This window comes from Pan paniscus, chromosome 3, assembly GCF_029289425.2.
Source record: "Pan paniscus chromosome 3, NHGRI_mPanPan1-v2.0_pri, whole genome shotgun sequence".
Classification (NCBI taxonomy): Eukaryota; Metazoa; Chordata; class Mammalia; order Primates; family Hominidae; genus Pan; species Pan paniscus.
Window position 1 is genome coordinate 114,328,299 of NC_073252.2, and position 18,972 is coordinate 114,347,270.

Genomic DNA, 18,972 nt, shown 5'->3' on the forward strand with positions numbered 1-18,972 from the left:
ATTAAGGATTGAGTATAGAAAGAGAAGAGAAGAGGATCAAGTACTGAAAGCCCTCCCACATTTTTATTAATTCAATAATTATTTGTTATACCAGGAAAACCAGAAGAAGAATAGGAAAAAATCAGCTGAGGTACCACAAAGATGGGCAGAAAATTTACAGACTGTGGTGTCTAGAAAGAAATGAAAAAAAAAAAAAAAACATCCGTTTTGTATGAGAACACTGTAGTATTATCTTAGTAGGCAAAATATTTTTCCTTATGCTCTAAATTCTGTTTAACCACTTTTGGGCTGTATGTATGTGTGCGTGTATATGCATATATATATTAATTTGATTTAATTTTTTAAAAAATTATAGAAACAAATTTGCCTAGTATTGATGCTTCAATTACCTCTTCTCATAACTGTTTTTTTCATATTGAGAAATATAGAAAGACGTACAAATAGAAAGGATGTGAATGACTATTAGGAACAACCATAAGTGTCTACAATATTGTTAGACACATTATACACGTGAGAAAATGACAGTTAAATGCTTAGTCAGCTTCCCAGAACCCTACTGGTATAAATAGTGAATTTGAATTCAAATCAAGCAGTCTGATTTCAAAGTCCAAACATTTTTTCCCAATCAAACCATTTTCCCAAATATCTTCTATTGAAATAAATAACTTCTCTCTCTTCATACAGATTCTTACCTTAATTCAGGAATTCCATATTTCTCAGGTATATTTTGTAAATTACTACTAGATTTGTCTTCAGTCCTCCATAATGTCATGTTTCCAATTTCTTCATCTAAATTACTTGCAAGGATATCTTTCTATAATATGTTTACAGACCTACACTGCTTCTATTTAAATTTCTCTTTTTGTGCAGAATAAAGTACAAATATATTTAGAGGGTATATATGCCACTTTGGCTGCACCTAAATCTTCATGTCATGTTTGTAATCCATTAACCAATTTTTACTTTATGCCTCACTAAACCATTTGTAGTTCCTCATACATATATAATACTGGCATTTATGTCTATGTTTTCCATTCCCTCACCTGGTATGTACTTTTTCTGAAATAACTAAAATATATTCCTCAAGAATAAACATTGCTAAATTTCATCTGAAGTCCCTTCTTGATGCCAAGACTGCCTCAATCCAGTTACTTCTTATGTGCATATGTATTTCATATGGTTATGTATTATTTTTATTGTTGTTTTAAGTCTGTTTTTTTAAAAACGGATTACAAATTTCTAAAGGCCTTAACTTCTCTATTTCTATAGCACAGTACATATTATTTATTAACTGAAAAATTAGTTGAAAGGCTAGAAACCATCAGGTGCAAACCATAAAGCAGCGTGATTTCTCTATTCAATCCCAACTTCCATATTTTCTATTGTCAAAGGACAATGCATCTATACAAAAAAACTAAAAACAAACAAATAAGAAAAAACACGCAGAGATCAGCTCAGGGACAGGAAGTGGAAACAAAGAAACAAGTATGCATAAAGAACAATACTGAACTATAAAGTGTAAAGCAGAACTAATTTAAAAAGGAAATAAAAGCTAAAATTCCTGTGCTGTAGAAGTATGAGAGCAGTCTGGTACACCCAGACAGAGCTAAGAAGTTTATTCTAAGTGTCTGGCAATAAGAGTTCACTTATCTATCTAGCAGATCTTTCGTCACTGCCAGTAACGAATATTAAATCAGTAAAGCTGTGAAAACTGTAATATAGTTCATTGCTCCATTTTCGAGAACCACATATAAATAACATTTCTATTTATTTCCATTTAAAATACAATAAAGTAAATTGAGACAGATTATTTTTGAAATTATACAAACTACATAACTTGTAAATACAAAATTAAAAATTATAGAAAAATATAACTCACCAAAGCCTAATTACTGACATTAAGTTTATTTGGGCATGACTTTTCATACTGGGATTCTAGGCAGCCACATAGATTATGCATATTTTTACTCATATTAATGAAGAATCTGAAATTCCTCCTATAAAGCTCCCATTTTATACATTAAAATTACAGGAAAATATTTGAGATGCTTACATACAAACAGACTTTGTGCAGCTTTCTATATGTACTTTTTTTATTTTTAATTTTAATTTTTAATTTTTGTGGGAGCATAGTAGGTTTATATATTTACGGATTATATGAGATATTTTAATCCAGGTATATATGTTTAACAATCATATCATGTAAAATAGGGTATCCACCACCTCAAACATTTATTCTTTGTGTTACATATAATCCAATTACACTCTATTAGTTATTTTAAAATATATAATTAAATTTTTTTAACTATAGTCACCTGTTGTGCTAGCAAATACTAGGTCTTATTTATTCTACCTAAATATTTTTGTACCCATTTATCACTTCCACTTTCTCTCACCCCCCTGCATCATTCATAGCCTCTAGTAACCATCCTTCTTCTCTGTTTCTCCATGGGCTCAATTATTTTAATTTTTAGTTTCCAAAAATAAGTAAGAACTTGTGAAGTTTGTCTTTCTGTGCCTGGCTTATTTCACTTAACATAATGACTTCCAGTTCCATCCATGTTGTTACAAATGACAGAATCTCATTCTTTTTTAAAATTAAAAGATTTTTAAAAAGATGAATAGTTTACACACCAGTTACTGTGTTAAAATATTCTGTGTTTTTCTGTGTACTTACTACTACCAGAGAATTTTGTACCTTCAAATGATTTCTTATTGTTCATTATCATCCTTTGCTTTCTTATGGAAGTACTCCCTTTAGCATTTCTTGTAGGACAGGCCTGGTGAGGAAATCCCTCAGCTTTTGTTTGTCTGGGAAAGTCTTTATTTCTCCCTCATATTTGAAGGATACTATTGCTGGATATACTATTTTAAGGTAAAGGTTTTTTTTTTTTTTCTACAACAATTTAAATATATCATGCTACTCTTTCTTAGCCTATGAGGTCTGCAGTCAGACATATTGGAGCTCCTTTGTATGTTATTTGTTTTGTTTATCTTGCTGCTTTTAGGACTATTACTTTGACCTTTGGGAGGTAGTCTTCTTTGGGTTAAATCTGCTGGGTGTTCTATAACCTTCTCGTATTTGGATCTGTAAGTTTGGGAAGTTCTCTTTTATTATTCTTTTGAATAAACTTTTTGTCTGTCTCTTTCTCTACCTCCTCTTTAAGGCCAAAAACTTAGATTTGCTCTTTTGAGGCTATTTTCTAGATCCTGTAGGTGTGTTTCATTGTTTTTCATTCTTTTTTTTTCTTTTTTCTCCTCCTACTGTCTATTTTCTTTTTTTTTTTTTTTTTTTTTTTGAGATTGAGTCTCACTCTGTCGCCCAGGCTAGAGTGCAGTGGCGTTATTTTGGCTCACTGCAACCGCTGTTTCCTGGGTTTAAGCGATTCTCCTGCCTCAGCCCCCTGAGTAGCTGGGATTACAGGCATGCACCACCACGCCTGGCTAATTTTTGTATTTTTAGTAGAGATGGAGTTTCACCATGTTGGTCAGGCTGGTCTCGAACTCCTGACCTCATGATCCGCCCACCTCGGACTCACAAAGTGCTGGGATTACAGGCGTGAGCTAATCTGTCTTCAAGCTCACCAAGTCTTTCTTCTGCTTGATCTATTAAGCTATTTTAAGACTCTGATGCATTTTTCACCTCCAGAACTTCTGCTTGATTCTTTCAAATTATTTTAGTCTCTTTGTTAAATTTTACCAATAGAATTCTGAGTTCCTTCTCTGTGTTATTTTGAATTTCTTTGAGTTTCTTCAACACAGCTATTTTGAATACTGTGTCTGAAAGGTCACATATCTCTATTTCTCTAGGATTGGTCCCTGGTGCCTTATTGCATTCATTTGGTAAGGTCATGTTTTCCTCAATGGTCTTGATGCTTCTGGATGTTCTTCAGTGTCTAGGCATTGAAGAGGTAGGTATTTATTGTAGTCTTTGCAGTCTGAGCTTGTCTGTAATTGTCTTTCTTGAGAGGGTTTTCTAAGTATTCAATAGGACTTGGGTGTTTTGATCTAAGCTGTATCCGCATTAGGGGCACTCCAAGCCCAGTAATGCTGTGGTTTTTGCAGCATCATGGAGATACTGCTTTGATGGTCTTGAATAAGATCCATAAGAATTTCCTGGATTACTAGGCAGATTCTTGTTCTTTTCCCTTTCTTTCTCCAAAACAGAGTGTCTCTCTCGCGCTCTCTGGTCTGAGCTGCCTGAACCTGGGGTTAGGCTGGGGTGGCACAAGCACCCCTGTGGCTACCACCACTGGAACTGTGCTAGGTCGGACCTAGAGCCAGCAAAGGACTGTGTCTCACCCAATGCCTGCTGTAACCACTACCTGGGTATGGCCTGTATGTACTCAAGTCCCTGGAGCTCTCCAGCAGCATATGGTGAAGCCAGCCAGTCTTGTGTCCTTCCCTTCAGGGAGGTGAGTTCCCCTAGGCCCTGGGAGGGTCCAGAGATGTCCTCTTGGAACAAGGGACTAGAGTCCAAAACCTCGGAAGTCTATCTGGTGGTCTATTGTATTGCGGCTGAGCTGGCATTCAAACTTCGAGAAGTAGTTTTTCCTCTCTTTCCTCCCCTTTCCAGACAAAAGAGGCTCCCATTGTGGCCACCACCACAGGCCTATGAAGGAATACTGACAGGCTACCATTGATGTTTCCTTAAGGTTCAAGGGCTTCTCAGTCAGCTGTGGTGAATGCTGCTTGGCCTGGGACATACCCTTTAGGGCATTGGGCTCCGCCTCTGGCTCAGGGTAGGTCTCAAAATGCTGTCCAAGATCCTAGGCCTGGAATTGGGGATCCTAAGAATCCACTTGGTGCTCTGCTCCCCGTGGTTGAGCTGGTACTAAAAGTGCAAAACAAAGTTCCCTTTGTTTTTCCCTCTGCTTTTCTCAAGTAGGAGGAGTCTCTCCCCTAGCCACCAGAACATGGAATATGTATGGTGAGTCTCACCTGAAGTCAGCAAGTCTCAGAGTCTCACCCAAGGCCCATGGTATATTTCCTGGGTATCACTGCTTGTTATTCAGGTCCCAAGGGCTTTTTAGTCAGCAGATGATGTGCCCTGCCAGGACTGGATCCTTCCCTTCAAGGCAGAAGAGTTACCTTCTGGCCCAGCGTGTGTCTAAAAGTTTCATCTGGGAGATAGGACCTGGATATGGGGCCTCACAACTCTGACTAGTGCCTTATCCTACTGTGTGTGATCTGGAATCCAACATGCAAAGCAAAGTCTTCTTTAGTCTCCTTTTTTCTCTCCTCAAGCACAAGGAAGGAATCTCTTTTGGAACCGCAAGCTGTACAGCCTAGAGCTGGGATAAGTGTGGCACAAGTACTCCCTTAGCCTCCACAATTGGAGTCTCAGTAGGTTCTGTGTCACCTCAGTTCACTAGCTCTGAGCCGAGTTCAGCACTAGGACTTGCCTAGGATTCGCCTAGGAATTGCAGACTAGTTGCCCCAAGACCCACCACATGTACGTCCATTTTATTGAGGGACCCACAGCACTTTTGCCAATGGTGGTGAGGCTTGCCAGAACTCAAGTTTCGACCACTGGGATGGGTAGTTTTCTTGTGGCTAGGGCTTGTTTAAATTCTCCCTCCATGGGCAGGCACTAGCCAAGTTCAGACTGGTTTTGCTTTCTATTGGGACAGGGCAACTCCTGAGTTCAATGCAATGTCTTGCAATTGCTGTACTCTTTCTTCCCCAAGGGCACGGATCTCTGTACCATGTGGACACTGCTAGGGAATGGGGCAAGAGTGGCCCTGGGAATTCAAAACTGTCTCCTACCCTCTTCAGTGCCTGTTTCTGCAGAATGAAGTTAAAACCAGGTACTGTGAGTGCTCACCTGATTTTTGGTTCTGATGACTGTGCTTTTTTTGAGTAGATAGTTGTTAAACTGGTGTCCCTGCAGAAAGGACTGTTGTTGGGGCCTTGTATTTGGCCACCTTGCTCTGCCCCTCCTGTCTGTGTATGATTGCTCCTCTTTCAATTTTTACGAAATCATCTTCTTCCCAATTGATTTTCTGACCTCTTTTTCTCTATTCTTCCCCTAATATGTTGAGTTTTTCGGGGACACCACACATGAATTATTGCATAGAACTAATTTAAATAAACTTGTCAGACAGTTGTCAAGCTTTTCCTTCAATGATGCAATGTTATTTGCTATTTTGTGCCTCCACAAAATATTTTTTATATTATATTGCAATAAACTCTTTAATTATCTGCTTTTCAACTAGTCTATATACTCCATTTGAAAAAAACTAATTTATTTTAAAATATTTCACATTTTACATTGTACCATAAGACATTAAAATAATAAAATTATTAAACATATATGAATTAATTATCTGTGTACTACATATATTTTCCTAAAAACTTTGCTTTTTACTCTATTATGGTATGTATTTGATAAGTTGCTGTTTGAATTTAATTTCAATTATATCTGGTCACGTGTAATTCAATAAATTATTAATAAACATCCATTACATGCAAAGCACAGTATTAGACTCCAATATACAAATGACATTAGAGTATATATATCTATATCTACATATATATGGAAAATCATCATGCCCAACAATGGTAATGGCAAAATCTCAAATTTTACCACTGTAACACTTTTGTATTCTAATCATTAGCCAAAACCTAGCCAAAACAAGCTGACCTGTTCTGGGTATACCAACACTTAGTAATTAAATTGTTTAACTAAGTTGTATGAACAAGTAAAGTATGGGAGGTAGAGTCAGGCAATGTTTTAAGTTGATTTTTTAGGAATTCATAACATAGCTCAACAATATCATATACCTGGAGATGGTAGAGGGCTTGAAATTACCAGTAAAATTTCTTGAATACTGGCCCATTGTTGCACAGCATTTGCAACAAAAGGCACAGACTTGTGGGACTGTGGACGGTCTGGAAAGCCAGAAACATACCACACATTAAGTTCAATGGTCACAATTGTGTGGTGTAAGTTGGCTGATTATTTTGGTATACAAACACCTTAAAGTAAAAGAATGCCAACAGAAATTAGTATTGAAAGTTCTGGGAGTGTTTCAGATGTCAAGAGTGCAATCTATCTTCAAAGAACAGGCAGGATAAAAGTCCCATAAAATGTGACTTTTTCTACCATGGGCCCAAGAAGGTCACATTTTGGCAGGAATCACAAGTGTGCAATGCATTGGTGTCTTCTGCATCAGAAACATATAGTTATTTATTTTGTGCCCAGTCTATGATGACAAATGCATTGCATATCTGATGCAATTATGGATCCAGGTTTTAAGGGTACTGATCTGGTCAGTTCAGGTTTGAACAACAACTTTATTAGAGTAATTTCAGTACAACTTATTGAGAACTGGCTCTTACTGTGGACATCTGCATTCATTTTAATTGGCCACGAAAATTTGTGTTCACAGTTCTTAAAACAGCTCTGGCCTGGCTAAACCAGTGACCTTATGCTATTTGGCAAGCAAAACCAAACACATCTCCCATGACTTCTGAACTCCTTCCAAGTTTGTTCTTCCTTGGATACTGTCCTCATCCCTAGGGTAACATATATAGTTTCCTGTTATATATTATATGTTACTATTTTATCATAATTAAGGATACATCATAAATTTCCCTTGTTTAACCTTAAAAAACGATAAGAAGGGAGAAGAAAGCAAAATAAAAGAAAATAAGTCAGAGGAATTAGATATTCCAAGATGCCTCCCCTGTCTCAGAACCTTGGACAGCAACAGATATTTGTGTCTGGTCAGGCTTAAAGATTAGAAGACCAAAGTATGTTTTTAGATAACTCACATGGAAGCCCTAGTACTACCATTCAGTATGTCTGAATTTGACTTTTTCTTTACAACATCATGTTTCAGTATTTTTATCTTTTTTTAAAGTGCTGATTTTGTTTATGAATGATCCCTTAACAGCATTATATTTTCACTCAAAAATTCTATCCAGGCATGATATAAAACCTAGAGCCAAAGACAGCAAGGCTAATCAGTAGTTGTGCAAGATGCAATAATCTTGTTTCTAATGTGAAATGTCATGAGATTATTCATGTCTAACATGCTTGCTTTTGAAAAAAGGACAAATGTGAATAATATCTACTGAGATCTGCAGGTTGGCAAAGATGGGTCACATTAGACATTTCATGGAAGGCTGACTAGAATGAAGTGATCGTACTTAAAATTTGGCCAGCCTCTATATTTTAGAGTTTGAGGAATATTTCAACACAGAGAGGTCATTCATCATGGAGGCATAAGGAGAGTGATGCCAGAACACCATCCTAAATATTGTACTTTCGCATTCTGTAATCTGGTTTTATCACTTAATTAGGAATGTGGCAAATGATTAATAAATGTTTAAGTGTTGAATTGAAACTTTTGTTTCATTTTCCATGAAATTGTGAAGTGAGAATGACTTATGTGATATTTAATATCATGAACAATTATGATCCTATTTCCCAGATTCAGGGTTATCTAGTACCAAAGAGAAGAGAAGCCTTATCCTGAGAACAAATGCAATTAAACTTTCTTCTGACATATGGGTGAAGAAATTCTTTGGACTTTTATTTCTGCTTTTAGGTGGGATAAAAAGAAAAAAAAACTAGGTGAACAAGTGAGAATAAGGGGATAAAATAGAAATATAAAACTAACCATTTATTATTTATTTTAACTTTGATCAAAATAATCTGTATTTTAACCTCTCTATTCATCTTTCAATTTTGTCTCTGTTTTTAATATTTAATTTTGTACTATTTTGATTGATATGATTTGGGCTGTGTTCCCACACACATGGGGTAGTTACCCCCATGCTGCTGTTCTCATGATAGTGAGTGAGTTCTCACAAGATCTGATGGTTTTATAAGGGGCTTTTCTTCCTTTTCTGGGTACTTCTCTTGGCTGCCACCATGTGTTGAAGGACATGTTGCTTCCCCTTCCACAATGATTGTAAGTTTCTTGAGGCCTCCCTAGCCATGCTGAACTGTGAGTCAATTAAACCTCCTTCTTTGATAAACTACCCAGTCTCAGGTATGTCTTTATTAGCAGTGTGAGAATGGACGAATGCAATGATTTTTCATTATGACCGTGTTGGTTTCTATTCTTTCTTTGTTCTCTTTAATGATTTTAAATACATTTTTTCTGATCTCCTTTACATGGCTCTATTATGTCGTCTTCTTTGGTTACCGTCTCTGTTTTTTATTGAATAGGCTGATTCTTCTACATTAGATTTTATTCCATTGTGTTTTCTCCACCATGAGTTTTTCCCTTTTGGAATCCCTTGTCCTGTGGGTTGTGAGATTTTTCCATTTGCTTCTGCTGGGGTCCTTGGGATTTTATTTCACTGGAACTCACTTCTTGTCTCAGATTTCCTCAATTCACCACATAAATGAGGTTTGAGTTCCCCTTCCCATGCATATCAGGGTATGAATGAGATGCTCTGCATAACTTTCTCACTCCACTCTAGACTCCAGATAAATGTCATATCTCATTACCCTTTCTTGGGTGGGTTCAGGTTTTTCTGGTTCATTTTAAAAAATAATGGATAAGATTCCTTTGGAATTCCTGACCCTATCCTGTGAACTCAGTTTCTGCTTCTTGCCTTAGGCTAACTTAACCTTATGGATACAAAAACGTCAACCAATTACCTAATCCAACACCTTGTAAGTCACCACATTCACCACTACTGCTTCTCACACAAGATTTTGGTAATACCTTTAGGTGCTTTTTTGTATATGCATATTTTATTATTTTTCTTTCTTCTGATAGCACATACACTTGAAAATAATTGGGGTTTAATTACTTCCATCATTTATTATGTTTGTAGCTGGAGTTGGACTATTCTGGATTAACACTTTCTGCCAAACAACTTGGAATGTCCAATCTTACATTTCACTAAACACACACAATCTTGTAGAACTTATTTTTCCAAATCTTTACTAAAAATAATCATTTGATAAAGCGAACAGTATGGTAGCATTTCTGAAATTAATGAAAGATAACTTCAAACTAAAAAATGAGAAGTATTATGCAAAATCCAAATTGTTTATTTCAAATCAAATTAAACTCTGGAATTCATACATAATTCTCTATCACCAACCCATTTTAGTAAGAAAGTTAAGGGGTCAAGGTTTTAGGATATAAACTAGGTACCCTAGTAGAGTACAGCTTTTGGGCAGATGAATATAATTTAATGCTCACGTAAATTTTTAGAATTAGGACTTTTTCTTCCCCAAAAGGAGAAAAAAAGGGAGTAAAGATTGTTGTAGTAGAATAAATGGAATAAAAGCTTACATATAAGGAAATGGGGAAGAAAATAATACAAATTCTAGGTTACACAATGGAGTCTCTTCTGCCAGTTTACTCTCTCATGGAGACTAATCCAAAATCTAAAGGAGCATTCTATGACTTTAGCCATGCCCTGGATGAAAAGGAAAATAATACAGAGGTATTACAGAGCCTACAAAGAATGAAGAGAAACACAGATGTACTAACTGCTTCTGCCCACCAGTCCTTCTCACTAGGATAAGAGAGTATAAAGTATTTTTTAACAACAGGAAAATAACAACACCAGTGCTCACTGAAATGATTTGAAAAAAGGATAAAAATAGTTTTGTAAACGTGGAAAATAATAAAATAAAAATGATGCCAATATTTTGGAGTAAAACAGATATCCTAAATGAGTTTCCATCAAATAAAAATAGGCTTAAATAAAAAATTAAGACAATAAAAAGGAAAACGAGCAAGTTAAAAAGAAAACTTATTTTTATCTCCCTTAAGAGAAAGTACTTAGACTACAAATGCTTTACTATGTCAACGAAATTAGAGAATATGACTCTGCTCACAAGGTGTTAAAAGGCTAATACATTTTCAATGTCCATTGATTTATGCTACCTTTTTGATGCCATTTGTCATTTTAGTTTTAGGATATTTCCTATAGGAAAATTATGTAGAAATAATGAGAATCTACAGCTAGTTTCTGTATATTATTGGGAAAGAAGGCAGAAAAATAAGAAACCAAGAGTAAAACTTGTATGTTCTGATCATCTCTCTAGAGATAGAAGCCTGAAAAGAGATTTATTTTGTTTATTTTTTAGTAAGAAAGATAAGATTGCAGAGGATAAGAGGCGTTGCTTATATTCACACTTCAGAATAATAGTATGTTTGTCTAATTTGATTGTTCAAATGTATTTGTTGTATGTTTTATTCTTTTCTCTATGCTACAGGGAGGAGTGCAAATGAGGAAAAACAATTATATGTAAAAAAGATGTTCCATATACTCTGTATATTTGGGGATAATGTAAATAAATTGTTATGTAAAATATATCGAAATAAAACAAGAAGACAATGCAATCATCTTAAAATTTATCTGGTAAATCTAAAGAATGCATTTGAAAACAATAATTACTGAAAATTAATGGATAACTTTAGACAAAAAAGAAACACACTTACCAGAGTGAAAATCATTGTTTGTGATGTAAAATAGAGATATAAAAATACTTAAAACAAAATATCAAATTTACCGCTACTGAATATAGCATAACAAAATCCTGATACATTCTAACAATATTTATTTACTAGCAACAATCTTCTCACTAAAATGATATTGAAACTGGAATTCTTTCAAATAGTAATCGATGATTCAAATCTTATAGAAACTCTTCCAGAGAAAGAACTGGGGAAAAATTTAGCCAATTGAATCTATGAAGCTAGTATAATCTAGAAAATAAATTCAGACAAAGATAGAACAAGAAAAGATGAATCCCACTTGCAAACAGAAATGTAAATTTCTCAACAAAATATTCACAAAATATAAAAATATACCATAATCAGCATGACTATGTCTCAAAATTACAATCATATTGCAACATTAGAAAAAAATCTATGAATATCATTTTTCATTTAAGTGAATGAAATAAAAATAAGGTCATAACAGATGCATTAACAGCCTTTGATTCAAATTCAGCTTTGAAGCATAATAAAAGCCCTGCCGCTTCTAATTAGCATAGTATATGCAATCTGGTCCTACCCTCACTACCCTCTTCCAATGGTCTCTTCCTCTATTTTTAATCCAATACCACATTGTTTATGAATGTGGCTTTGTCGTATATCTTAATACATGGTAGGGAAGACCCTCTGTAACTTTTCTTAAAGTTTACTTGGCTCAAGAAGAGATGACATCTCTTCTCCATATAAATTTTATCATAACCTATTCAAGTTCCTCAAAAGTTCAACAAATATCTTGTACAGTATATGGTGATTATAGTTAGTGATAATACATTGTTTTCTTGAAAAATGCTAAGAGAATTGATGTTAAGTGTTCTTGCCACAAAAATGATAACTATGTGAGGTAATATATGTGCAAATTAGCTCATTTACAAAATGCATTTATACTTCAAAATATGCTGTACACAATAACTACATACAATTTTAGCTGTCAATTTAAAAGAAATAAATGAAATTTTTAAAAAAGTTGAAGTCAAATATTTATGGATTGAAATTACTCATAAATTAATTTGTGGGGAAGTGCCTTAATAGAATTTTGTCATCCTATTCAAGACCTTAGAATGTTTATTTAGATAAGCATTTTGTTATTTATTTTTTTCATTTAAGATGCAATGGATATATTTGTTAGAAATAATTGATTTTTAGACTAAAATTTTTATTGCTATCATGAACAGTATATTAATTTTTTATATTTCCTTATTGTTGCAAAGGCATTTTAGTCTTTTTCTATATGTTTTCAGTATAGCTACATTTATTAAATCTTAGTAGTTTTGATAGTTTATCATTTAGTTTCAGCTTATTTGATTCTTAATTTCAGCACTGTTTCATCTCTTTATACTGAATCTTTCCATTCATCTTTATTTTTCATTTGTAGCAGAACCAATGAAATTAGATAAGCGAATGACTCTTAAAGCCGATTATTTTTTTTCTTTACTTTTCTTTTTTTTCTCTCATGTTCTTACCATGAGAGGTTTGATCTACCTTAACAAATTTAAGTGTAAACATAGCAGTACAATGCACAACCTTGATCTAGTCTATTTACAGTAAAGGTGGCATGATGAAAAGATGACCCTGTTCACTTAACTAAATGCAACTTTGGTATCCTAAACAAAATAAAAAGTCATTTTTAATGAATAAGTGACTTATATAGCCCTGCAAGTTCTTATAGAAACACCAACAAATTTGCCCTCTTGAAATTTCTATTAGAATTGAGAGATTTGGGCCATTCAGATATCTACAACTCATATATTTTTTGATATGGCCTTACCATGTGCCAGTCACTATGTTAGGTGACAGAGAAGTGATAAATGATCAAATAGTAAATGAAGTTTCCACAACTATAAACTTACAGTACTGAGGAGCAGAGATTACTGACAGAATATTCATGCAAACAAATACAAAATTATGACTGTTGCAGAAGGAAAACATATTGTTTAAGAATATAAAATATTTTACACTGATTTGAATGGCATAGAACATTATCTGTTATTATCCAATATTGAATATTTATTTGACCTAAAGTTACACTTAATCATTTAAGTATTAAATAACTAATAAATAAAAGACAAGCGGTATCAGTCAATATTCTTGAAAGTTTTTTTAGTAGACAAAATATTCTTCATAAGAAGAACCACTTGATAATATATCAACCAAATAGCCATTGAGAGGGACTGTTAAAAATGGAATATTTCTGATTTGCTTTTTATAAAACAAAGAACATAGTTGTTGTTTTTGAATAAACTAAATATTTAAATTTTTGGAAAATGGTAGGCAAGAATATGGACACTTACCAGTGGCTATTGGGCAAATATCAAGTTGCTTGTGTGTTGACTGTGCCATCCCACCTTGCAGTGACAAAGAAGCTCCATGCTTGGATGGTAGCATAACGTTGTCCTGGTGGAACAGTGTACACAGTGCATAACAAAAACCAGCCAGATATTTTCAAAAGGGGGATATAGAAATCAAAGATATTTTCATCACAATTATTTTTCTTATGTGTTTTTTTTTAATTAAAATTCAGATTCAGAGAGTACATGTGTGTGTTTGCTGCATGGGTATATTGCAAAATGATAAGGATTGGGTTTCTAGTATACCTGCCACCCAAATATTGAACACTGTGTACAATAGCTAATCTTTCAAACCTTACTCCCCTCTTTTCCTTTCTCCCTCCCCTGTTTTGAAATCCCTAGGGTCTACTATTATTTCCATCTTTATGTTCATTTGTTTAGATCCCACTGATAAATGAAAACACGCAATATTTGATTTTCTGCTTCTGAGTTAGCTCACTTAGGATAAAAGCCTCCAGCTTCCTCTGCATTGCTCAAAAGGACTTGACGTCATGTATTTTCATGGCTACATAGTATTCCATGGTGTATATATACTTTATATAGTTTTTTAGTCAGAATTTTTTTTTTAATTTATGGAAGAAGACATGCATTTTCAAGTTATTAAATATACACTATTGGACTCAAGAGTAGCATTCCTAGAAGCTGTATCTACAAATACTTCAAGAATGTGCTGTAAAAACCAAGGTATAAAAAATCAAGCTAGTAAAATTTTCCAATCAAGTTGAAGTATTATGCCTAACTCTGTAAAGTTGTCATCATTAACTAGACGTATTTGTTTTATGACTACTCTTGAATACTATAATATATAATGTAACTCTGAAGCCTAGTTAGATAAGAAAGGTGTTCAGTTTAACATATTTCTGGGAAAATACAGAAAGCATATATGAAAATTTAGGCTTGTGACATTAGACTTTCTTTTGAAAAATAATAATAATAATCTATAGTAAGAGGTACAATTACACGTACTTATAAATGAATTTTATAAATTTTTAAAATTATACTATTGCACATTAAATATTTCAAAATAGAGTTGTCACTGTTTTATTAAAATGTAATCTTTTATATTCAGTATGAATCTAGAAAAAATGTTATTTAAAGTGATAATTATTATCCCATTTTCTGCTCCTTTACAGTACTTGAATAATTAGCCAGCCATCACAGTAACTTAGTATCCTTGATTAGTAAAAAATCCCTGATTAAAAGCCACACTGCTTTTAATGTAAATTGTTGTTACAAAATCAATGCCTCTTACTTCTAATGAAATGAGTTAATGGATTTCAGCATGGAAAAAACCTTGAAATATATTACATACAAACTATTCAGATTCTCATTTAAATAATGGATTATCTGATTAGCAATGACCAGAGAAAACCTATCAAGAAGATTGCCTAGAAAGTAAACCTGACATAATAAAATTGCTCAACTTCCGTCACCTTCCAGCTCATGATTGGTAGGTAAAAATACAGTTAGGCAGAACTCGGATGAAATTAGAAATCATTTTAATTAACTTCTTGGTGAAGGTTTGGTTCTAATCTTTAAAGTTAAGATATTAGGATAATCAAGGAATTCACAAACTCTCATTTTTACTGTTCTTCATTTGACTTTGGAATTTAATTATTAAATTTATCTGACGATTTAGTGAATAATGCTAATGATATTGATAAATAATTGAAGTGATTTTTGTGTCTGACTATTTTTAATCTCAAGAGTTAGGGATAGGGCCAAATTATTTCTAGAAATCATTGCAGCTTAAACATTATATAATTCTCTGACAATGTGAGAATATTAATTTTCACCTTTTGCTTCCCAGGAGAACAACAGCACATGAAAAAATTAGAAAATTATTTCTAAAGAACTTATACTGATGATAAAATCAATTGATTTACAGCATTATTTTCTTAAGGTTAATTTCAGGTATACGATACACATAAACAAAATGAAAAAACAAGCATGTAAAGCAAGTAAAAATTTTAAATCAGAATAAATCATTTAATACAGATATAATTCTTAAATGTATTTAGTGCATTTTAATGTTTCCAGTGTTTTGTCTCCAAAATATTTCACCATATTAAATTAAATAATCTTCAATATAATCTGTTATAAATTGTATTTTAGGAAGAAAGATTCTTAATTCATCCAAGTATTATTACTAAAACATATTAGGATTTAATATACTTAAATTTTAACGTTTTTTTAATTATACTTTAACTTTTAGGGTACATGTGCACAACGTGTAGGTTAGTTACATATGTATACATGTGCCATGTTGGTGTGCTGCACCCGTTAACTCGTCATTTAACATTAGGTATATCTCCTAATGCTATCCCTCCCCCCTCCCCCCACCCCACAACAGGCCCCGTTGTGTGTTGTTCCCCTTCCTGTGTCCATGTGTTCTCATTGTTCAATTCCCACCTATGAGTGAGAATATGTGGTGTTTGGTTTTTTGTCCTAGCGATAGTTTGCTGAGAATGATGGTTTCCACCTTCATCCATGTTCCTACAAAGGACATGAACTCATCATTTTTTATGGCTGCATAGTATTCCATGGTGCATATATGCCACATTTTCTTAATCCAGTCTATCCTTGTTGGACATTTGGGTTGGTTCCAAGTCTTTGCTATTGTGAATAGTGCCACAATAAACATATGTGTGCATGTGTCTTTATAGCAGCATGATTTATAATCCTTTGGGTATATACCCAGTAACAGGATTGCTGGGTCAAATGGTATTTCTAGTTCTAGATCCCTGAGGAATTGCCACACTGACTTGCACAATGGTTGAACTAGTTTACAGTCCCCCCAACAATGTAAAAGTGTTCCTATTTCTCCACATCCTCTCCAGCACCTGTTGTTTCCTGACTTTTTAATGATCGACATTCTAACTGGTGTGAGATGGTATCTCATTGTGGTTTTGATTTGCATTTCTCTGATGGCCAGTGATGATAAGCATTTTTTCATGTGTCTGTTGGCTGCATAAATGTCTTCTTTTGAGAAGTGTCTGTTCATATCCCTCGCCCACTTTTCGATGGGGTTGTTTGTTTTTTTCTTGTAAATTTGTTTGAGTTCATTGTTGATTCTGGATATTAGCCATTTGTCAGATGAGTAGATTGCAAAAATTTTCTCCCATTCTGTAGGTTGCCTGTTCACTCTGATGGTAGTTTCTTTTGCTGTGCAGAAGCTCTTTAGTTTAATTAGATCCCATTTGTCAATTTTGGCTTTTGTTGCCATTGCTTTTGGTGTTTTAGACATGAAGTCCTTGCCCACCCCTATGTCCTGAATGGTATTGCCTAGGTTTTCTTCTAGGGTTTTTATGGTTTTAGGTCTGACATGTAAGTCTTTAATCCATCTTGAATTAATTTTTGTATAAGGTGTAAGGAAGGGATCCAGCTTCAGCTTTCTACACATGGCTAGCCAGTTTTCCCAGCACCATTTATTAAATAAGGAATCCTTTCTCCATTTCTTGTTTTTGTCAAGTTTGTCAAAGATCAGATGGTTGTAGGTATGCAACATTATTTCTGAGGGCTCTGTTCTGTTCCATTGGTCTATATCTCTGTTTTGGTACCAGTACCATGCTGTTTTGGTTACTGTAGCCTTGTAATATTGTTTGAAGTCAGGTAGCATGATGTCTCCAGCTTTGTTCTTTTGGCTTAGGATTGACTTGGCAATGCAGGCTCTTTTTTGGTTCCATATGAACTTTAAAGTAGTTTTTTCCAATTCTGTGAAGAAAGTCATTGGTAGCTTGATGGGGATGGCATTGAATCTACAAATTACCTTGGGCAGTACGGCCATTTTCACGATATTGATTCTTCCTACCCATGAGCATGGAATGTTCTTCCATTTGTTTGTATCCTCTTTTATTTCATTGAGCAGTGGTTTGTAGTTCTCCTTGAAGAGGTCCTTTGCGTCCCTTGTAAGTTGGATTCCTAGGTATTTTATTCTCTTTGAAGCAATTGTGAATGGGAGTTCACTCATGATTTGGCTCTCTGTTTGTCTTTTATTGGTGTATAAGAATGCTTGTGATTTTTGCACATTGATTTTGTATCCTGAGACTTTGCTGAAGTTGCTTATCAGCTTAAGGAGATTTTGGGCTGAGACAATGGGGTTTTCTAGATATACAATCATGCCATCTGCAAACAGGGACAACTTGACTTCCTCTTTTCCTGATTGAATACCCTTTATTTCCTTCTCCTGCCTGATTGCCCTGGCCAGAACTTCCAACACTATGTTGAATAGGAATGGTGAGAGAGGGCATCCCTGTCTTGTGCCAGTTTTCAAAGGGAATGCTTCCAGTTTTTGCCCATTCAGTATGATATTGGCTGTGGGTTTGTCATAGATAGCCCTTATTATTTTGAGATACGTCTCATCAATACCTAATTTATTGTGAGTTTTTAGCATGAAGGGTTGCTAAATTTTGTCAAAGGCCTTTTCTGCATCTATTGAGATAATCGTATGGTTTTTGTTGTTGGTTCTGTTTATATGCTGGATTACATTTACTGATTTGTGTATGTTGAACCAGCCTTGTATTCCAGGGATGAAGCCCACTTGATCATGGTGGATAAGCTTTTTGATGTGCTGCTGTATTCAGTTTGCCAGTATTTTATTGAGGAGTTTTGCATCGATGTTCATCATGGATATTGGTCTAAAATTCTCTTTTTTTTTTTCTGTCTCTGCCTGGCTTTGGTATCAGGATGATGCCGGCCTCACAAAATGAGTTAGGGAGGATTCCCTCTTTTTCTGTTGATTGGAATAGTTTCAGAAGGAATGGTACCGGCTCCTCCTGGTACCTCTGGTAGAATTCGGCTGTGAATCCATCTAGTCCTGGACTTTTTTGGTTGGTAAGCTATTAATTATTGCCTCAATTTCAGCTCCTGTTATTGGTCTATTCAGAGATTCAGCTTCTTCCTGGTTTAGCCTTGGAAGGGTGTATGTGTCCAGGAATTTATCCATTTCTTCTAGATTTTCTAGTTTATTTGCATAGAGGTGTTTATAGTATTCTCTGATGGTAGTTTGTATTTCTGTGGGATTGGTGATGATATCTCCTTTATCGTTTTCTATTGCATCGATTTGATTCTTCTCTCTTTTCTTCTTTATTAGTCTTGCTAGTGGTCTATCAATTTTGTTGATCTTCTCAAAAAACCAGCTCCTG

The 18,972-nt window shown here is 34.5% G+C and overlaps 1 pseudogene; it reads right to left on the bottom strand.

The window, feature by feature from the left end:
- The window catches only part of LOC117974273 (tetratricopeptide repeat protein 39C-like), a 40,701-nt pseudogene extending 39,929 nt beyond the window's left edge, over window positions 1-772 (bottom strand).
- Window positions 773-18,972: the final 18,200 nt, after the last annotated feature.